This window comes from Amblyraja radiata, chromosome 35, assembly GCF_010909765.2.
Source record: "Amblyraja radiata isolate CabotCenter1 chromosome 35, sAmbRad1.1.pri, whole genome shotgun sequence".
Classification (NCBI taxonomy): Eukaryota; Metazoa; Chordata; class Chondrichthyes; order Rajiformes; family Rajidae; genus Amblyraja; species Amblyraja radiata.
The window spans coordinates 12,332,150-12,351,381 of record NC_045990.1 but is presented as its reverse complement, the minus strand read 5'-3'; the positions used below and the strand labels follow the sequence as shown (position 1 = coordinate 12,351,381).

Sequence of the window (19,232 nt, the reverse complement as noted above, 5' to 3'; positions counted from 1 at the left end):
CCCAGACCCCAGTAGGTTTAATACCTTCTGGATTTTTACTTTATGGAAGCACAGTAGCTGGTGGGGGGGTACCTGTTCATGGTTCCTTTCATGGCCAGGTCTTAAAGTTGATGGGATGCTAATTGACATTATTAACTAGATCTCCATCCAGGGAAGCACCCAGTGGAACCTGGATGATTGCAGAAGTACTTATTTTATTTTGTTTGTATGGAAGCTTATTATTCATTTTATGTAAAGCACTTTGGTGTCAATGCGAGTTGACTTAAACAGTGCTATATAACTAAAATTACTTACTTACTTGCTTTCTTCTGCTTGTCCCATGGAAGGTTCCCCCCCCCCCCCCTGTTCTTTTGTACTCTGATTCAGAGTGGTTTCTTCCATCTGTACTTCCCCCTCCAATGGGGAAGACATTGGACTGCCCCGTGTGCGAGGCTGTTGGCACGGCCTGCTGTAGGGCCCGTGCTGATACCGCTTCCTCCTTCGGAGCAGATCATTGTTGGAGCAACTTCTCCATATGTTGCTCCATGTGGGAGAGTCGTCCTCAGACGCTCTCCGTTGAGGGAGGGTATCCCTCTTCTTCGGACTCATCTGAGTCAACGGGTTTGTCAGACTTGTGGGTGGTTTTTACGTCCCGCAGGACCACCACAGAGCTCCTCCTCCTGCACTAAGTCTCCTGCCGATTCTGCTGCCGGTGCTAATGTCGGTAACAAGACCGTCGCCCCCTACTGGGAATGCTGCGGTCTTCGGCAGCCGACTTCCCCGCGGACTGTCTCCTCGACATCTGGGCTCTGAAACTACAAAAAGCTTCAAGCCCGAAAGAACGCAGGTAAGTAGTTCAACTTTGTTTACCTGCCCATCCCGACGGCTGGGAGGACGCAGTGCCTCTGCCAGTCCGTCGTGCGCGTTGCGTTCAGACGTAATGACGCGCACGCAGATGGACGGCCCATATTCACGTAGTCACTCACGTGACTCCGAAGTAAAATGAGTTAATTACCTAATTGTGGCTAATTACAAAATTGACCGTTGCGATGAAAATAGTAATAAACACCCAGACTGCCTTGAAAATTAAAAAATGTGATATTCTCAAGATCAGAACTTTAATATTATTGTATTATATGCTGTAACTCTGTAACAGATATGAAAATAAATTACATTTTCTAGCAAAAGACCAGGTCTTTATGGAGAAGATCAGTTGCTAGCTGGTACATTGGCATGCCATAATCAGTAGCATCATCATACTCCTCAGATTGTATCCAATAAGCAACTCTGTACACCTTGTTTTTCCTCAACTTGTCAATGTTGGCATTGTAAACTACAAGTTTTTGCTCTTCAAACCATGCATGACATGCATATCTGCCCACTACTTTCCCATTAAGAATGTCCTGTAGATTCCATTTCTTAAGAAAAGGATAATTTTAAAAAATAGCCTAAATATCTATATATTTAAGAGGGAGTTAGATGTGCCCCTTGTAGCTAAAGGGATCAGTGGGTATGGAGAGAAGGCAGGTACAGGATACTGAGTTGTAAGATCAGCCATGATCATATTGAATGGCGTTGCAGGCTCGAAGGGCCGAATGGCCTACTTCTGCACCTATTTTCTATGAATCTATCCAGATAACAAGCTAATCCCATTCACACAAGAATATGACATGATTTTTAAATCTGTCATGAATTTATATGCCACATCAGTGATGGAAATGGGTTTTAGGAACTAGGAGTATGCTAAGGTCTGTGAGGCTGAGGTTGGGAAAGGAAGGGGGGGAGGAGCGGGGGGGGGGGGGTAGACGCTATAAGCCCCCCATGAGAAATTTTATCTAACTCTGAAATTGAAGATAGACAAAAGCTGGAGTAGCTCAGCAGGACAGGCAGCGCAGCGACTCTGGAGAGAAGACCCTTCTTCAGACTGAACTGAACTCTCATCGGTGAGAGTACTTGTGATTGTCTGAAGAAGGGTCTCGACCAGAAACGCAACCCTCTCCCCAGAGCCCTACCCGTCCCACTGAGCCACCACAGACAGGGAGTTGAAGGTAGACACAGGGGGGTCCACCTTCAACTTCAGAGCCAAACAATAAACACAGAGTGCTGGAGGAACTCAGCGGGCAAGGCAGCACCCGCGGAGGGAACATATCACTTATTTACACAAAGCACCACGTCTGAGGCAGGTGAGGCAGCTGCTGTGGCAGCTTTTGGCCTCGTGAGCGTTATTAATATTGACCTGGGTCAAAAAAGCTGAAACAGGGCAGGTGACATTTTTTAACTAACTTTAAAATCTCCAGTATTACACTGCACCACATATGGACATGGTTCCGTGTATCACAGAGAGACAAGACCATTGGAGATTTGTTTTAATTTATTATTGGTCGTGCTAATATTTCTAATAACATAACGCAAGAAATGTTTGCCAAGGCAAGCCCATTACGGTAATCCATTGTTCGAACACATACGGCAGCTGTCAAATGCACCACTCTCCTTCCACCAGCACCCTGCCTCCACAGTCTACCTTCGATTTTCCAGCACCTGCAGTTACTTCTTAAACACTATATCACTTATCAGGAGCCACCACGAGCCAGGACTACAACCCCCACCCCACCCACCAACAGATGCAGCCGTCACCACAAAACGTCGAAGAAGGAACTACAGATGCTGGAAAATCGAAGGTAGACAAAAATGCTGGAGTAACTCAGCGGGTGAGGCAGCATTTATGGAGCGAAGGAAACAGGCAACATTTCGGGCCGTGTCTGAAGAAGGGTCTAGACCCGAAACGTTGCCCATTTACTTCGCTCCATAGAAGCGAATTATAGGCCTCACCCGCTGAGTTTCTCCAGCATTTTGTTTACCGCAAAACGTCAATGGTTCTGGGAATGCCGAGGCAACAGGGTGAGAGAGAGGGAGTGAGAGAGCTAGAGAGAGAAGAGATGGGGAGTGGGTGAGAGAGAGCACGAGAGACGGAGAGAGGGAGGGAGAGAGCGAAAGACAGAGAGACACAATGTGGGTCGGTAGGAAAATTGATTGACTAACCTGCTGCACACCAAGAAGCTCAATCATGATGGTGAGTTTTAAGAAATTCTCTATGTGTCATCAATGCATCGATCTATATTCCTCGGTAAATGTAATTGTGTTTTGGAAAAGTATTAATGACGCCGCGTGAATTGATTTCCAAAGAACGACTTCATTAATACGTTCAAAACTCAATTACATATACTGAGGAATGTGGATCTATGCATTGATGACACATTGTATAACTACTTGTTGACTACTATCTGTTAATTAGTGCTAACAGTAGTAGCTAACAAATCGTTTGTGTCTGATGGCCGTGCAGCGGTTGTTATCCATATTCGTTTTTGTAAAAAAAATCCGTATGGCGAATGCTTTTGTTTTAAATCTTTATTTAACAGAGCAAATTTGTATTTCCATATGAAATACCGAAAATTAACGCGGGTCCCCCCTTAGGCGCGGGGCCCAATTGGGAGAAAATCGGTCCAGTCGGCTTAAGGCCGACCCTGGGTTTGCGAGTGTGTCTTTGTATATGTGCGTGTGCGGTTCTGTGTGTATGCTTGTCTGTGCGTGCAGGTCTGTGTGGGGCAGGGGTGTCAAATGGGATTGTCGAGGATGGAGTTAAAGGGAAAGGGTTGCTTAAATGTGTGAGCGGAGAGACAGAGGGGTGTAGATTGAGGGTAGAAGCAATAGGTAGCAATGTGAAAAGTAAAAGTGGCAGGCAGACAAATCCAGGGCAAAAATCAAAAAGGGCAACTTTTCAACATAATTGTATAAGGGGTAAGAGTGTTGTAAAAACAAGCCTGAAGGCTTTGTGTCTCAATGCAAGGAGCATTCGTAATAAGGTGGATGAGTTAAATGTGCAGATAGCTATTAATGACTATGATATAGTTGGGATCACGGAGACATGGCTCCAGGTTGACCAAGGCTGGGAGCTGAACATCCAGGGATATTCAATATTCTGGAGGGATAGACAGAAAGGAAAAGGGAGTGGGGTAGCGATGCTGGTTAGAGAGGAGATTAATGCAATAAAAAGGAAAGACATTAGCTTGGAGGATGTGGACTCGATATGGGTAGAGCTGCGAAACACTAAGGGGCAGAAAACGCTAGTGGGAGTTGTGTACAGGCCACCTAACAGTAGTATTGGAGTTGGGGATGGCATCAAACAGGAAATTAGAAATGCGTGCAACAAAGGTAAAACAGTTATAATGGGTGACTTCAATCTACATATAGATTGGGTGAATCAAATTGGCAAGGGTGCTGAGGAAGAGGATTTCTTAGAATGTATGCGGGATAGTTTTCTAAACCAACATGTAGAGGAACCAACGAGAGAACAGGCTATTCAAGATTGGGTATTGAGTAATGAAGAAGGGTTAGTTAGCAGTCTTGTTGTGCGTGGCCCCTTGGGAAACAGTGACCATAATATGGTTGAGTTCTTCATTAGGATGAAGAGTGACATTGTTAATTCAGAAACAAGGATCCTGAACTTAAAGAAAGGTAACTTTAAGGGTATGAGACATGAATTGGCCAAGATAGACTGGCAATTGATTCTTGAAGGGTTGACGGTGGATATGCAATGGAAGGCATTCAAAGACTGCATCGATGAATTACAACAATTGTTGATTCCAGTTTGGCAAAAGATTAAATCAGGGAAGGCAGTGCATCCGTGGATAACATGGAAATCAGGGATAGTATAAAAACAAAAGATGAAGCATACAAATTAGCCAGAAAAAGCAGCCTACCAGAGGATTGTGAGAAATTCAGAGTCCAGTAGAGGAGGACAAAGGGCTTAATTAGGAGAGGGAAAATAGATTATGAAAGAAAACTGGCAGGGAACATAAAAACTGACTGCAAAAGTTTTTATAAATATGTGAAGTGAAAAAGATAAGTTAAAACAAATGTAGCTCCCTTGCAGTCAGAAACAGGTGAATTGCTCATGGGGAACAAAGACATGGCAGACCAATTGAATAACTACTTTGGTTCTGTCCTCACTAATAAAGACATAAATAATCTGCCGGAAATAGCAGAGGACCGGGGGTCAAATGAGATGGAGGAACTGAGTGAAATCCAGGTTAGCCGGGAAGTGGTATTAAGTAAATTGAATGGATTAAAGGCCGAAAAATCCCCAGGGCCAGATAGGCTGCATCCCAGAGTACTTAAGGAAGTAGCCGCAGAAATAGTGGATGCATTAATGATAATTTTTCAAAACTCATTAGATTCTGGAGTAGTTCCTGAGGATTGGAGGGTAGCTAATGTAACCCCACTTTTTAAAAGGGGAGGGAGAGAGAACACGGGGAATTACAGACCAGTTAGTCTAACATCGGTGGTGGGGAAACTGCTAGAGTCAGTTATTAAAGATGGGATAGCAGCACATTTGGAAAGTGGAGAAATCATTGGGCAAAGTCAGCATGGTTTTATGAAAGGTAAATCATGTCTGACGAATCTTATAGAATTTTTCGAGGATGTAACCAGTAGAGTGGATAAGGGAGAACCAGTGGATGTGTTATATCTGGACTTTCAGAAGGCTTTCGACAAGGTCCTATATAAGAGATTAGTATACAAACTTAAAGCACACGGTATTGGGGGTTCAGTATTGATGTGGATAGAGAACTGGCTGGCAGACAGGAAGAAAAGAGTAGGAGTAAACGGGTCCTTTTCACAATGACAGGCAGTGACTATTGGGGTACCGCAAGGCTCAGTGCTGGGACCCCAGCTATTTACAATATATATTAATGAATTGGACGAGGGAATTGAATGCAACATCTCCAAGTTTGCGGATGACACGAAGCTGGGGGGCAGTGTTAGCTGTGAGGAGGATGCTAGGATGCTGCAAGGTGACTTGGATAGGCTGGGTGAGTGGGAAAATGCATGGCAGATGCAGTATAATGTGGATAAATGTGAGGTTATCCACTTTGGTGGCAAAAACAGGAAAGTAGCCTATTACCTGAATGGTGGCTAATTATGAAAAGGGGAGATGCAACGAGACCTGGGTGTCATGGTACACCAGTCATTGAAAGTAGGCATGCAGGTGCAGCAGGCAGTGAAGAAAGCAAATGGTATGTTAGCATTCATAGCAAAAGGATTCGAGTATAGGAACAGGGAGGTTCTACTGCAGTTGTACAGGGTCTTGGTGAGACCACACCTGGAGTATTGCGTACAGTTTTGGTCTCCTAATCTGAGAAAATACATTCTTGCCATAGAGGGAGTACAGAGAAGGTTCACCAGACTGATTCCTGGGATGTCAGGACTTTCATATGAAGAAAGACTGGATAGACTCGGTTTGTACTCGCTAGAATTTAGAAGATTGAGGGGGGATCTTATATAAACTTACAAAATTCTTAAGGGGTTGGCCTGGCTAGATGCAGGAAGATTGTTCCCGATTTGGGGAAGTCCAGAACAAGGGGTCACAGTTTAAGGATAAGGGGGAAATCTTTTAGGAACGAGATGAGAAAAAAAATGTTCACACAGAGAGTGGTGAATCTCTGGAATTCTCTGCCACAGAAGGTAGTTGAGGCCAGTTCATTGGCTATATTTAAGAGGGAGTTAGATGTGGCCCTTGTGGCTAAAGGTATCAGGGTGTATGGAGAGAAGGCAGGTACAGGATACTGAGTTGGATGATCAGCCATGATCATATTGAATGGCGGTGCAGGCTCGAAGGGCCGAATGGCCTACTCCTGCACTTAATTTCTATGTTTCTATGTCTGTGTGTATTGTGTGCGCATGTCTGTGTGTGTACATCTGTGTGTATGTCTGCGAGTGCGTCTGAGTATGTGCACATCTGTAAGTGTATGTGCCATATGTACATGCATGTATGTGCATGTCTGTGTTTGTGTGTACCTGTGTCTGTGTACTCTATGAATCGTGTACATGTCCACGTTCTGTCCTGATCTGTTTTGCAGGTGTGTTGGATCTGTCTGTATGTGGTGTACACGTGTGTACATGATCTGTGTGTATCTGGACCGTGCATGTGCACCAGTCCATACTTGTGTATGCAACGGATAAGGTCATGACCAAATCTGGGCAGACGTTGACTTCAGTGATGTCCGAGTGTTGTCTGCACTGTCGAGTATCTCAGGGGGAATAATGCTGAATAATGCGGGATGGTTGGGCAAAACATGGAAAATGAGGAAAAATACAGAAATATATTTGTGGTCACATGCACAAAAGCCAATGTTCATCCGCACATTCCCTGATCAGCTCACTTGCAGACACTGCTTTACATTCTACAGTGTATTTTCACAAGCCCAGGATGAGCCAAATAACTCTGGAGGAGCGAGCAGTCCTGAAACGTAAATCTCCCACCACTGGAGTGTGACTTCAATCCATAATCTTCGGGGTGGAAAGCAGAGCAAGATGGGGAACGACTGAGAGAGCATGAAAGGAGGAAAATCCACTGAGATAAATCTTGTCCTTGAGTCTTGAACTTTCCACTTATGACGTTTTATGAGTCTGGATAAAACAAAATGAGATTGCAATGACTTGTCTCCTTCTTAGCAACACACAGTTGAGACCAACCTCGTGGACCTCATGAAACCTGATGCATTTCCCTTTCCCCCGGCCCTCCGTCTGAGGAAGGATCTCGACCCGAAACACCACCTATTCCTTCTCTCCAGATATGCTGCCTGTCCCGCTGAGTTACTCGAACTTTTTGTGTCTATCATGGACCTAAGGATCCTCTGTTCACTCTGCTTGTTGATCGACCAGAGTTTCCAGCCAATGGTGACCCCCAGGACGTGATGGAGAGGGATTCGACAATGATAATGTGATTGAATGTCAGGGCTCAGTGGATGAATGTGGATTTGTTGGAGCTGGCCACTATAGGCCATCTTCTACTGGGAATCAACAATGGGACAAAGAGATGTAATGCTGAGGCTTAATAAGGATGGATGTAATGCCGAGGCTTTATAAGCCACTGGTCAGACTGCATCTGGAGTATTGCGATCTGTTTTGGGCCCCATATCTGAGGAAGGATGCGCTGGCATTGGAGAAGGTCCAGAGGAGGTTAACGAGAGTGCTCCCAGGAATGATTGGGCTAACATATGATGAGCGTTTAACGGCACTGGGCCATAGCCTCAGAATAAAAGGACATACCTTTAGAAAGGAGATAAAGAATTTCTTTAGTCAAAGGGTGGTGAATCTGGGGAATTCATTACCATGGGCGGCTTTGGAGGCCAAGTTAATGCATATTTTTAAGCTGGAGATTGACCAATTCTTGATTACTTTGATGTGAGATCATCGACCGGAGTCGTTCACTTGGTTTCTCTCTCCACGGACGCTGCCTGACCTGCTGAGGATTTCTGTGTTTCCTGATAAAGCTCTGGAATTCTCTGCCACAGAAGATAGTTGAGCCCAGTTCATTGGCTATATTTAAGAGGGAGTTAGATGTGGCCCTTTTGGCTAAAGGTATCAGGAGGTATGGAGAGAAGGCAGGTACAGGAAACTGAGTTGGATGATCAGCCATGATCATATTGAATGGCGGTGCAGGCTCGAAGGGCCGAATGGCCTACTCTTGCACCTATTTTCTATGTTTCTTTGTTTCTATGTTTCTTACCTCAGTCGGGTTCATCTCAATCTGTGAGGATTCGGTGGTGAAATTCTTGTGCTTTCTGGTCAACCATTTCCGACATTCAGTCACCACCTTCAACAAAATGGGAATATTTCAACCCATGGAAAAAACTTCCAACCGTTCAACATGCTTTGTCCCAAAGTCAAGTGAGAGTTCACACTTATCCAGTGGCTTCTGCCATTAGCATCTCCATGGGATCACTCACTCAGGAGCGACTCTCCAAGATGCTTCCTCTTCTTACCAGCTCCATTGGGTTTGGCCTGTCCACCAATTTCTCTCACAGGGTCATGATTCTCTGGATCTCTCTTCAGTCACAGAGTTGTTCAGCAGAGAAACAGGCTCTTTGGCCCATCCTCTCCGTGCTGACAATCAAGCAACCATCAATACTGATCCCATTTACCCACACATGACCTGTAGCCTTCTATGCCTTGGCAATTCAAGTGTTTGTCTAAATGTTGTGAGAGTCCATGTCTCCAACCCACTCTGAGTCAAATCATTCTTCCTTATATCCATTCTAAACCATATCTTTAAACCTCTGCCCTCCGATAACGGACATCTCTGCTGTGAGGGAGATTTAATACTATCCATGCCCCTGATAATTTTGTACACCTCTCTCAGTCCCCCCTCAGTCCCCCCCTCAGCCCCAAGGACACAAACCAAGTCTCGGTCCATAACTGAGACTCTCCACTCTGGGGAACGTGCTGGTGAAACTCCTCCACTCCATCTCCAGAGCAATCATGTCATTTCTAGACTGAGGTGACCACAACTGCAGACAATATAACCATATAACCATATAACAATTACAGCACGGAAACAGGCAATCTCGGCCCTACAGGTCAATGCTGAACAATTATTTTCCCTTAGTCCCACCTGCCTGCACTCATACCATAACCCTCCATTCCCTTCTCATCCATATGCCTATCCAATTTATTTTTAAATGATACCAACGAACCAGCCTCCACCACTTCCACTGGAAGCTCATTCCACACCGCTACCACTCTCTGAGTAAAGAAGTTCCCCCTCATGTTACCCCTAAACTTCTGTCCCTTAATTCTGAAGTCATATCCCTCTTGTTTGAATCTTCCCTATTCTCAAAGGGAAAAGCTTGTCCACATCAACTCTGTCTATCCCTCTCATCATTTTAAAGACCTCTATCAAGTCCCCCCAATGGCCCAGACGTGGCCTCACCAATGCTTTATAAAGCTGCCCCATACCATCATTGCTCTTATATTTCTTATCACAGCCTGTGTTGTGGCCCTCAGTGAACTAAGGACTCATAGAAACATAGAAACATAGAAAATAGGTGCAGGAGTAGGCCATTCGGCCCTTCGAGCCTGCACCGCCATTCAATATGATCATGGTTGATCATCCAACTCAGTATCCTGCACCTGCTTTCTCTCCATACCCCCTGATCCCTTTAGCCACAAGGGTGACATCTAACTCCCTCTTAAATATAGCCAATGAACTGGCCTCAACTACATTCTGTGGCAGAGAATTCCAGAGATTCACCACTCTCTGTGTAAAAAATGTTTTTCTCATCTCAGTCCTAAAAGATTTCCCCTTTATCCTTAAACTGTGACCTCTTGTTCTGGACTTCCCCAACATCGGGAACAATCTTCCTGCATCTACCCTGTCCAACCCCTTAAGAATTTTGTACGTTTCTATAAGATTCCCCCTCAATCTTCTAAGTTGACTCGTACATCAAGGTCTCTCTGTCCCTGAATACCCTATCATTCATGTGTATCCTGCCATTAAGGGTCGTAAAGAGTCATACAGTGTGGACACAGGCCCTTCGGCTCCACTTGTCCACGGCGACCAACTGGTCCCACCTGCCTGTGTTTGGCCCATATCCCTATAATGTCCTATCCATGTACCGGTCGATTTCTTTCTTAAACCCTGCAATAGTCCCTGCCTTAACTACTTCCTCTGGCATCTTGATATATACACCCACCACCCTTTGTGTGAAAATGTTACCTCTCAGATTTGTATTAAATCTTTCCCCCTTCACCTTAAACCTATATGGTCTGGTTCTTGAATCCCCTACTCTGGTCAAGAGACTCTGTGCATCTACCCAATCAACTTCTCTCATGATTTTGTACACCTCTATCAGATCACCCCCCATCCTCCGGCACTCCAAATATATATAATCAAAGTCTCCTCAACCTCTCCCTATACCACAGACACCCCAAGTCCTGGTAACATCCTCTCCCAAAACACATCACACTTATCGTGGATTAAATTCCATCTGCCTTTGGTCTGCCCACCTCAGAAGCTGATCAATATCTGTCCGTAGCCCGAGACTACCCTCCTCACCATCCAAAACACTACCAATCTGCTTCAAAAGGCAGTGGGAGCAGGCCCTTGAAAAACCATCCCAGATAGATGGAGAGCTTCTGGACCAGGATGGGGTGAAGGGTGATCGAGGTGATCGAAGGGGAACGAAGGTGGGAGATCACAATCAGATCAGCCTGGTCTTATTAAATGGCGGAGGGAATGTGAAGGAGCTAGTGGGCGATTCTTGCTCCCAGTCCGTGGGTCATTGAAAGACGGCATGAACATTGACCACAGCCGTGTCAAAGTGCAAAGAGCAGCATCAGAGAAGGGAAGGTTTCTCTGCAGAGGTTCTCCTCACCTGGCGGTTGAAGACGCAGTAAATGAGGAAAACAAACAGCCCCTGCAGACTGTTGATGATGGTGAACAAGTGGGACAACACCATGGTGCTCTCATTCACCTGGAATATTCCCAAAATCCAGGTGCTTCCCAAAACAAGCATCCGTGCAGCAGCCTTGAGGGTCAGGGTTCTGTGCACAAGGAGGGAAGAGAGCAGGTCAATGGGAACATTGTCATGAAGAAACTCCTTCCATGTGGGAGCTTTCACACTCTTGGGGCATTCTGAGCACCCAACAGCAAGTTGTAAAATCAGTGCATCTTTCATATAATCACCTGATTGGCGCAGATATTGTGGGCCAAAGGGCCTGTTCCTGTGCAGGTCAATGGGAAAGTCATCATGAAGAAATTGATCCTGACTTAAGGGGGGGCACAGTTAGTGCAGCGGGTAGAGCTGCTGCCTCCCAGCGCCAGAAACTCGGGTTTGATCCTGACGTTGGGTGCTGCCTGTGTGGAGTTTGAACGTTCTCCCTGCGACCACGTGGGTTTCCTTCGGGTGCTCCAGTATCCTCCCACACCCCAAAGACATGTGGGTTTATAGGTTAATTGCAGATTGCCCAAAGTGTGCAGGGAGTGATGATAAAGTGGGATGACATAGAACTAGTGTGAACGGGTGATCAATGGTCAGCATGGAGTCGGTGGGCTAAAGGGCCTGGTTCTAAGCTGTATCTGTAAACTAATCTAGCTTCCCTCCCCACTTCCATGGTCACCATGATCAGAGATCAGCACCATGGCCAGACCCACCCTGGGACCCTGCCGTCCCTCAGCCCACAGTCACCAGGGATCACATTTGGACCAATGCCTGCATTTCTGGTCACCAGAGGAAGGTTGTGGTGGAACTTGGAGAGGGGGCAGAAAAGGTTCATCAGAACACTGCCAGGATTAAAGAGTTTGAGCTATAAGGAGAGTTTGGAACAACTTGGAATGCCTTCTCCAGAATGTCAGAGGCTAAGGGGTGACCTGATGAGAAATATATAAATTTATGAGGGGCGTCAATAAGGAAGATGTATACTTTCTCAGGGTGCAAATGTCACATATCAAAGGGCATGACTTCACGCACAGAGGGTGAAAGTTAAAGGAGATTTGAGAGGTTCATCAGGATGCTGGCTGGATCAGAGAGATTTAGAAATAAGGTGAGGTTGGACAAACTTGGATTGTGTTCTCCTGAATGACTGAGGCTGAGGGATGAGCCTCAGATTTTAGAAAAACGTAAAATGATGAGAGACAAAGATAAGGTGGGTAGATAGACAGAAAATGCTGGAGTAGCTCAGCTGGACAGGCAGCATCTGTGGAGAGGAGGAATGGGTGACGTCACACATTTCTTCTCTCCACAGATGCTGCCTGTCCCGCTGAGTTACTCAGGCATTTTGTGTCTATCTTCAATTTAAACCAGCATCTGCAGTTCTTTCCTACACGTAAGGTGGGTAGAGTTTTATTCTCAATGGGGGAGAAGGTCAAATGCTAGAGGGCATAGGTTTGAAGTGTAAGGGGGAAAGTTTAAAGGAGATATGAGAGGCAAGTTGGTTTTATACAGTGATGGGTGCCTGCACTGCGCTGCCCGGACAGGAGGTGGAAGCAGATACCATGGTTATATTTAAGAGACATTCAGACAGGCTCTTGAACAGGCTGAGGATGGAGAGATATGGCCCACATGCAGGCAGATGGGATGAGTTGCAACGTTGATAGTGGTCAGCACAGACATGGTGGGCTGAAGGGCCTGTTGCTGTGCTGTACTGTTCTATGTTCTCTGCTCCACGTACCTGGTTTCTTTGAGCTTCGACACTTCCTTGTTGCGCGAGGCAAAATGTTTCCTCAGTAGGCAGAGCGTCCAAACTAGCAGCACGGTGTTGACCTGGAGAGGGAGAGAAACAGAGTCTCCTGAGGCCGGCATCCGTCACATCCCACACGCAATTCCCTTTGGTGCCTTCCCTTCTCTCCTGCTGCCACTCACACTCTCTTCCCACTGCTCCACAGCACTACCCGTGACCCTCTCACCCTCTGTCCGAGACTCTGCCGGCCCTCACCTCTCCCCAGCAACCTTCTCCTCGTATCCCAAATATCCATGTGCCTATCTAAAACCACTCTTAAACATCACTACCTTATCTGCCTCCACCATCACCCCTGGAAGTGCGTACCAGGCACCCACCACTCTCCGTGCAAAATAAAAACTCACTCATCTCTACAACTAAAAGTCTCATCTTGACCACTTCCTGTCTGCGCTGTTTATTGATTTTAGAAAAAAACGGTACCCTATATCGTGATGATTTTTGGCCATCTTACTCACAGCCCTCCTCCTCTGCTGAGGCAGCCTCGACGATTTTTCCGATCGATGAAAAATAAAAAAGTTATGAGTGTTTAAAAAATCTTGAGATCAGCTGATTGGTCCTCTCGCATGTCAATCACCATGATGAAGGTAACGCCCCTTCCAGGAGGTGGGGGGCAGGACTATAAAACCCCGGATGCCTGGACGGGAGTCAGTCACTCTGGAAGATTGCGAGGGAGAGGCCACGATTGTGATTCTAAGCAGTGAATCAACTGAACTGTGAGTGCAATGTACTTGCAATAAATGTTTTGACAGCCCTTAATTAAAATGCCAAAAGCTTTTTGCCTGCCCTGTGCTTGAAACTGCAATGGAAATGGAAATGGAAATGCAATGAGCTGTTTGGCCTGCCCTGTGCTTGAAACTGCAATGGAAATGAAAATGGAAATTAAATGAAAATGAAATTAGTTATTTGCCCTGCCCTGTGCTTGAAACTGCAATGGAAATGGAATTGAAATGAGTTGTTTGGCCTCCCTGGAACCACTAATTTCAGCCAATAAACCAGTCCCTTTTGCCCAAAATGCCTGTATTAGCCCGGGAGGGGGTGAGGGGGGGGGGGGGCTAATACAGGCCAGAAAAAGTGCCTTTCACTCAGATTTCACTCAGATTTTTTTTTAAGACCCACTTTGGCCCATCAGGCCAGTACTAGCCAAGGAGGAGTCCCTTTGGCCCATCAGTAAGTATTCCCCCCTGCAAGTATTAAACCTCATCCCAGTATATTTCTCCCTCCCTTCATTGGCTCTCTGTGAGATCCAGGCCAGGATAGACTTTCCTCCTTCATTGTTGTGATCTGCAGAAAAATATGAAAAATATCTAAAATTGATTATCTACCCTTCACCTTTCTCTCTCACAGTCTCTCACCTGTGTTGGGCAGAATTTCTGGCAGTTTCTGAGCTTCCAGCCCACCAGGCCTGAGTGACTGAGCTGCCAGTCCACCAGACCTGAGTGACTGAGCTGCCAGCCCACCAGGCCTGGGTGACTGAGCTGCCAGCCCACCAGGCCTGGGTGACTGAGCTGCCAGCCCACCAGGCCTGAGTGACTGACCTGCCAGCCCACCAGGCCTGAGTGACTGAGCTGCCAGCTCACCAGGCCTGAGTGACTGAGCAGCCAGCCCACCAGGCCTGAGTGACTGAGCTGCCAGCCCACCAGGCCTGAGTGACCAAGCTGCCAGCCCAACAATGCATTCGGCCAACAATGTCCATACCAGCCCTCTGGAAACCAGCCCCCCCCCCACTGGCCTCCAATATTGGAATTGGTGGAGAGGTGGAATATTGCGTTGGGGGTCCAGCCCTCCCGTGCGAGCATGGGATCCTAGTCTAGTCTCCTTTAAATTTAGCCCCTTACACCATATAACCATATATAACCATATAACAATTACAGCACGGAAACAGGCCATCTCGACCCTTCTAGTCCGTGCCGAACACATAATCTCCCCTAGTCCCATATACCTGCGCTCAGACCATAACCCTCCATTCCTTTCCCGTGCATATAACTATCCAATTTATTTTTAAATGATAAAAACAAACCTGCCTCCACCACCTTCACTGGAAGCTCATTCCACACAGCTACCACTCTCTGAGTAAAGAAGTTCCCCCTCATGTTACCCCTAAACTTCAGTCCCTTAATTCTCAAGTCATGTCCCCTTGTTTGAATCTTCCCTACTCTCAGTGGGAAAAGCTTTTCCACGTCAACTCTGTCTATCCCTCTCATCATTTTAAAAACCTCTATCAAGTCCCCCCTTAACCTTCTGCGCTCCAAAGAATAAAGCCCTAACTTGTTCAACCTTTCTCTGTAACTTAGTTGCTGAAACCCAGGAAACATTCTAGTAAATCTCCTCTGTACTCTCTCTATTTTGTTGACATCCTTCCTATAATTAGGCGACCAAAATTGTACACCATACTCCAGAATTGGCCTCACCAATGCCTTGTACAATTTTAACATTACATCCCAACTTCTATACTCAATGCTCTGATTTATAAAGGCCAGCACACCAAAAGCTTTCTTTACCACCCTATCTACATGAGATTCCACTTTCAGGGAACTGTGCACAGTTATTCCCAGATCCCTCTGTTCACCTACATTCTTCAATTCCCTACCATTTACCATGTACGTCCATTTTGATTTGTCCTGCCAAGATGTAGCACCTCACACTTATCAGCATTAAACTCCATCTGCCATCTTTCAGCCCACTCTTCCAACTGGCATAAATCTCTCTGTAGACTTTGAAACTCTACTTCATTACCCGCAACCCCACCTATCTTAGTATCATCTGCATACTTACTAATCCAATTTACCACACCATCATCCAGATCATTGATGTACATGACAAACAACAGTGGACCCAACACAGATCCCTGTGGCACCCCACTCGTCACTGGCCTCCAACCTGACAAACAACCATCCACCATTACTCTCTGGCATCTCCCATTCAGCCACTGTTGAATCCATCTTGCTACTCCACCATTAATACCCAACCATTGAACCTTCTTAACCAACCTTCCATGAGGAACCTTGTCAAAGGCCTTACTGAAGTCCATATACACAACATCCACTGCTTTACCCTCATCAATTTCCCGAGTAACATCTTCAAAAAATTCAAGAAGATAAGTTAAACATTACCTTCCAGGCACAAATCCATGTTGACTGTTCCTAATCAGACCCTGTTTATCCAGATGCTTATATATATTATCTCAAAGTATTCTTTCCATTAATTTGCCCACCACTGACGTCAAACTAACAGGTCTATAATTGCTAGGTTTACTCTTAGACCCCTTTTTAAACAATGGAACAACATGCGCAGTACGCCAATCCTCTGGCACTATTCCCGTTTCTAATGACATTTGAAATATTTCTGCCATAGCCCCTGCTATTTCTACACTAACTTCCCTCAATGTCCTAGGGAATATCCTGTCCGGACCTGCAGACTTATCCACTTTTATATTTCTCAAAAGTGTCAGTACTTCCTCTTCTTTGATCCTCATAGTTTCCATAGCTACTCTACTTGTTTCCCTTACCTCACATAATCCAATATCCTTCCCCTTGGTGAATACCGAAGAAAAGAAACTGTTCAATATCTCCCCCATCTCTTTTGGCTCTGCAGATAGTTGGCCACTCTGACTATCTAATGGACCAATTTTATCCCTCGGTATCCTTTTGCTATTAATATAGCGGTAGAAACCCTTCGGATTTACACCTTAAGCTATGTCCTCTAGTCTTTGACATTTCCACCTTGGGAAAGATTCTGACTGTCTATCCTATCTATGTCTCTCATAATTTCATATACTTCTATCAGTTCTCCCCTCAATCTCTGGCATTCCAGGGATAACCATCCAAGTCCATCCAACCTCTCCTTGTAGCTAATCCCCTCTAATGCAGGCAGCATTCTGGTGAACAATTGTCAAGCTTGAAAGAGTTCAGAAATGATTTACGAGGATGTTGCCAGGACTAAAGGGTGTGAGCTATTGGGAGAGGTTGAGTAAACTGGGTCTCTATTCCATGGAGTGTAGGAGGATGAGGGGAAATCTTATTGAGGAGGTTGAAACAGAGGTGCACTTCCTCCTAAAATCCAAAAAATTTGACAAAACACGGAAAACATACTTTGACAAACTATGTACCTTTGATTTTCCAGCATCTGCAGTTCATTCTTAAACACTTTGACAAACTCAGTCTGGCAACCCCTGATTTTAAAGAACTAGATGATATATCAAAACTAAGAATAATCCTTGGTGAAGGAAATACGGCACATCTTGGTGCACAATACGTAACAGCATGCCATAACCTGAGAGAGGGTGAATGACCAACATGCACATATGTACGCACACACTAATTGACATTAACTGACACTAAGAAATTAATATTGAATTGCTAAACTTACTATTCTGTTGTATTGCTTACAGCTGCAAGAACGTGTAGCAATCAATAAAGGGCTATAGGCCTATTGTGAGTTTATGTACAGGGACATATCTATCCATGCACTGTATACTTGTATTTATATTTATGCATTTTAAATATGTATGTTATGTTTCATACTTTGTCAATATAACGATGTATATGGCAATAAAGTTTTTTAAATTGAATTGAAAATTGAAATTGAATCTTATAAAGGTATACAAAATCATGAGAGGAATAGATCAGGCAGATGCACAGAGTCCTTTACATAGAGTAGGGGAATCAAGGACCAGAGGACATAGGTTCAAGGTGAAGGGGAAAAGATCAAATAGAAATCCAACAGGTATCTTTTTCACACAGATGGTGGTGGGTGTATGGAACAAGCTGCCAGAGGAGGTAGTTGAGGCTGGGACTATCCCATTGTTTAAGAAACAGTTGGACAGGTGCATGGATAGGACAGGTTTGGAGGGTTATGGACCAAGCGCAGGCAAGTGAGACTGGTAGCTGGGACATTGTTGGCTGGTGTGGGCGAGTTGTGCCGAAGGGCCTGTTTCCACACTGTATATTTCTATGACTCAATGACTCCAAGGGGTCGCCACCAGCTGCAAGCAGCGAAGCATTTATTGAAGTGTTGTTGGGTTGGGGGGAGTCACCGGGGAGAAGCTTACCACGATCACCATGCAGACTGGCCCCAGGAAACTCCAACGGAATCCCGACTCCAGGCTCAGCCAACAGCTGTAAGGAGGAAAGAGTTTTGTTACCGACTCCCACTCGGCTCATGAAGTACTTGTGGAAGGCCCAGTGCTGTGAGCTGGCACTGACACACACAGGGTCACTGTTTTGTATAGTTTAGTATAGTTTAGAGATACAGTGCAGAAACAGGCCCTTCGGCCTACCTAGTCCGCACCGACCCGTAGTCCCCGTACAATAACACTATCCTGCACATGTCAGGGATAATTTTACATTTAAAACCAAGCCATTTAACCTACACACCTGTACGTCTTTGGAGTTGTTAAAGATGAGGGGGAGATGACGATCTGCAGTGAATTCCAGCTCAGTGTAGGTGGGTGGGAAAAGAGTCAGAGTTACTGAGAGAATAAGATGCATGGGGACAAGGAGAGGGGCAATGGGACTGCTGGGATCAATCTTCTGGGAGCTTGCATGGATCCAATGGACCAAATGGCGTCTCACTGTTTAGGAATAAATCAGCTGCTGTGACATTTCCCTATCAGAGGCATAGAGTTACACAGCATGTAAACAGGCCGTTCGGCCCCGCTTGCTCATGCTGACCAAGCTGCCCCATTAACCCTAGTCCCACGTGCCAGCGTTTGGCCCGTATCCCACTGAAACATTCCTGTCCATAAGTTGTTACTCACTCATTTTCCGATCCATAGCCTTTGGAGTTTACTGCTGCTGAGATAGCGACTATCACAGCAGGCACGGCGTAGCTGGAAATGTAGAGGTATATTCGTTTGATGACGTGCGTGCGACTGTAGTTTGTGACGGTGATGTGTCTGGACATGATGAAAAGCTGCAAACTCTCCAGGAACATCCAGATGAAGACGGCGAGGAAGAGGTAATGCAAACAGCCTGCAATCAGGCCACACACCGCCTAAAGACAATAGCAACAGCCGGGTTAGTGGGCAGCACTGGGTGGTAGCAGAGTGTGTCATAGACAGGCAGCAATGGTTAGATACGGTGGGCAGAGACACACACACGCAGATACCCAGAGAAACTATCGTCGCAATACATGTTGCTGGATATTAGGGTGGCACAATGGTGCAGCGGTAGAGTTGC

The 19,232-nt window shown here is 45.7% G+C and overlaps 2 long non-coding RNA genes across 2 annotated transcripts; both read right to left on the bottom strand.

Moving 5' to 3' along the window:
• Nucleotides 1-7,040: 7,040 nt before the first annotated feature.
• LOC116966054 lies at nt 7,041-11,305 on the bottom strand. The gene is made up of 3 exons (XR_004409884.1): nt 11,193-11,305; nt 8,546-8,632; nt 7,041-7,443 (listed from the first exon to the last, which is right to left on the bottom strand). It is a non-coding gene; the product is annotated as an uncharacterized LOC116966054 (long non-coding RNA).
• LOC116966056 lies at nt 11,300-18,121 on the bottom strand. The gene is made up of 3 exons (XR_004409887.1): nt 18,104-18,121; nt 12,988-13,079; nt 11,300-11,361 (listed from the first exon to the last, which is right to left on the bottom strand). It is a non-coding gene; the product is annotated as an uncharacterized LOC116966056 (long non-coding RNA).
• Nucleotides 18,122-19,232: the final 1,111 nt, after the last annotated feature.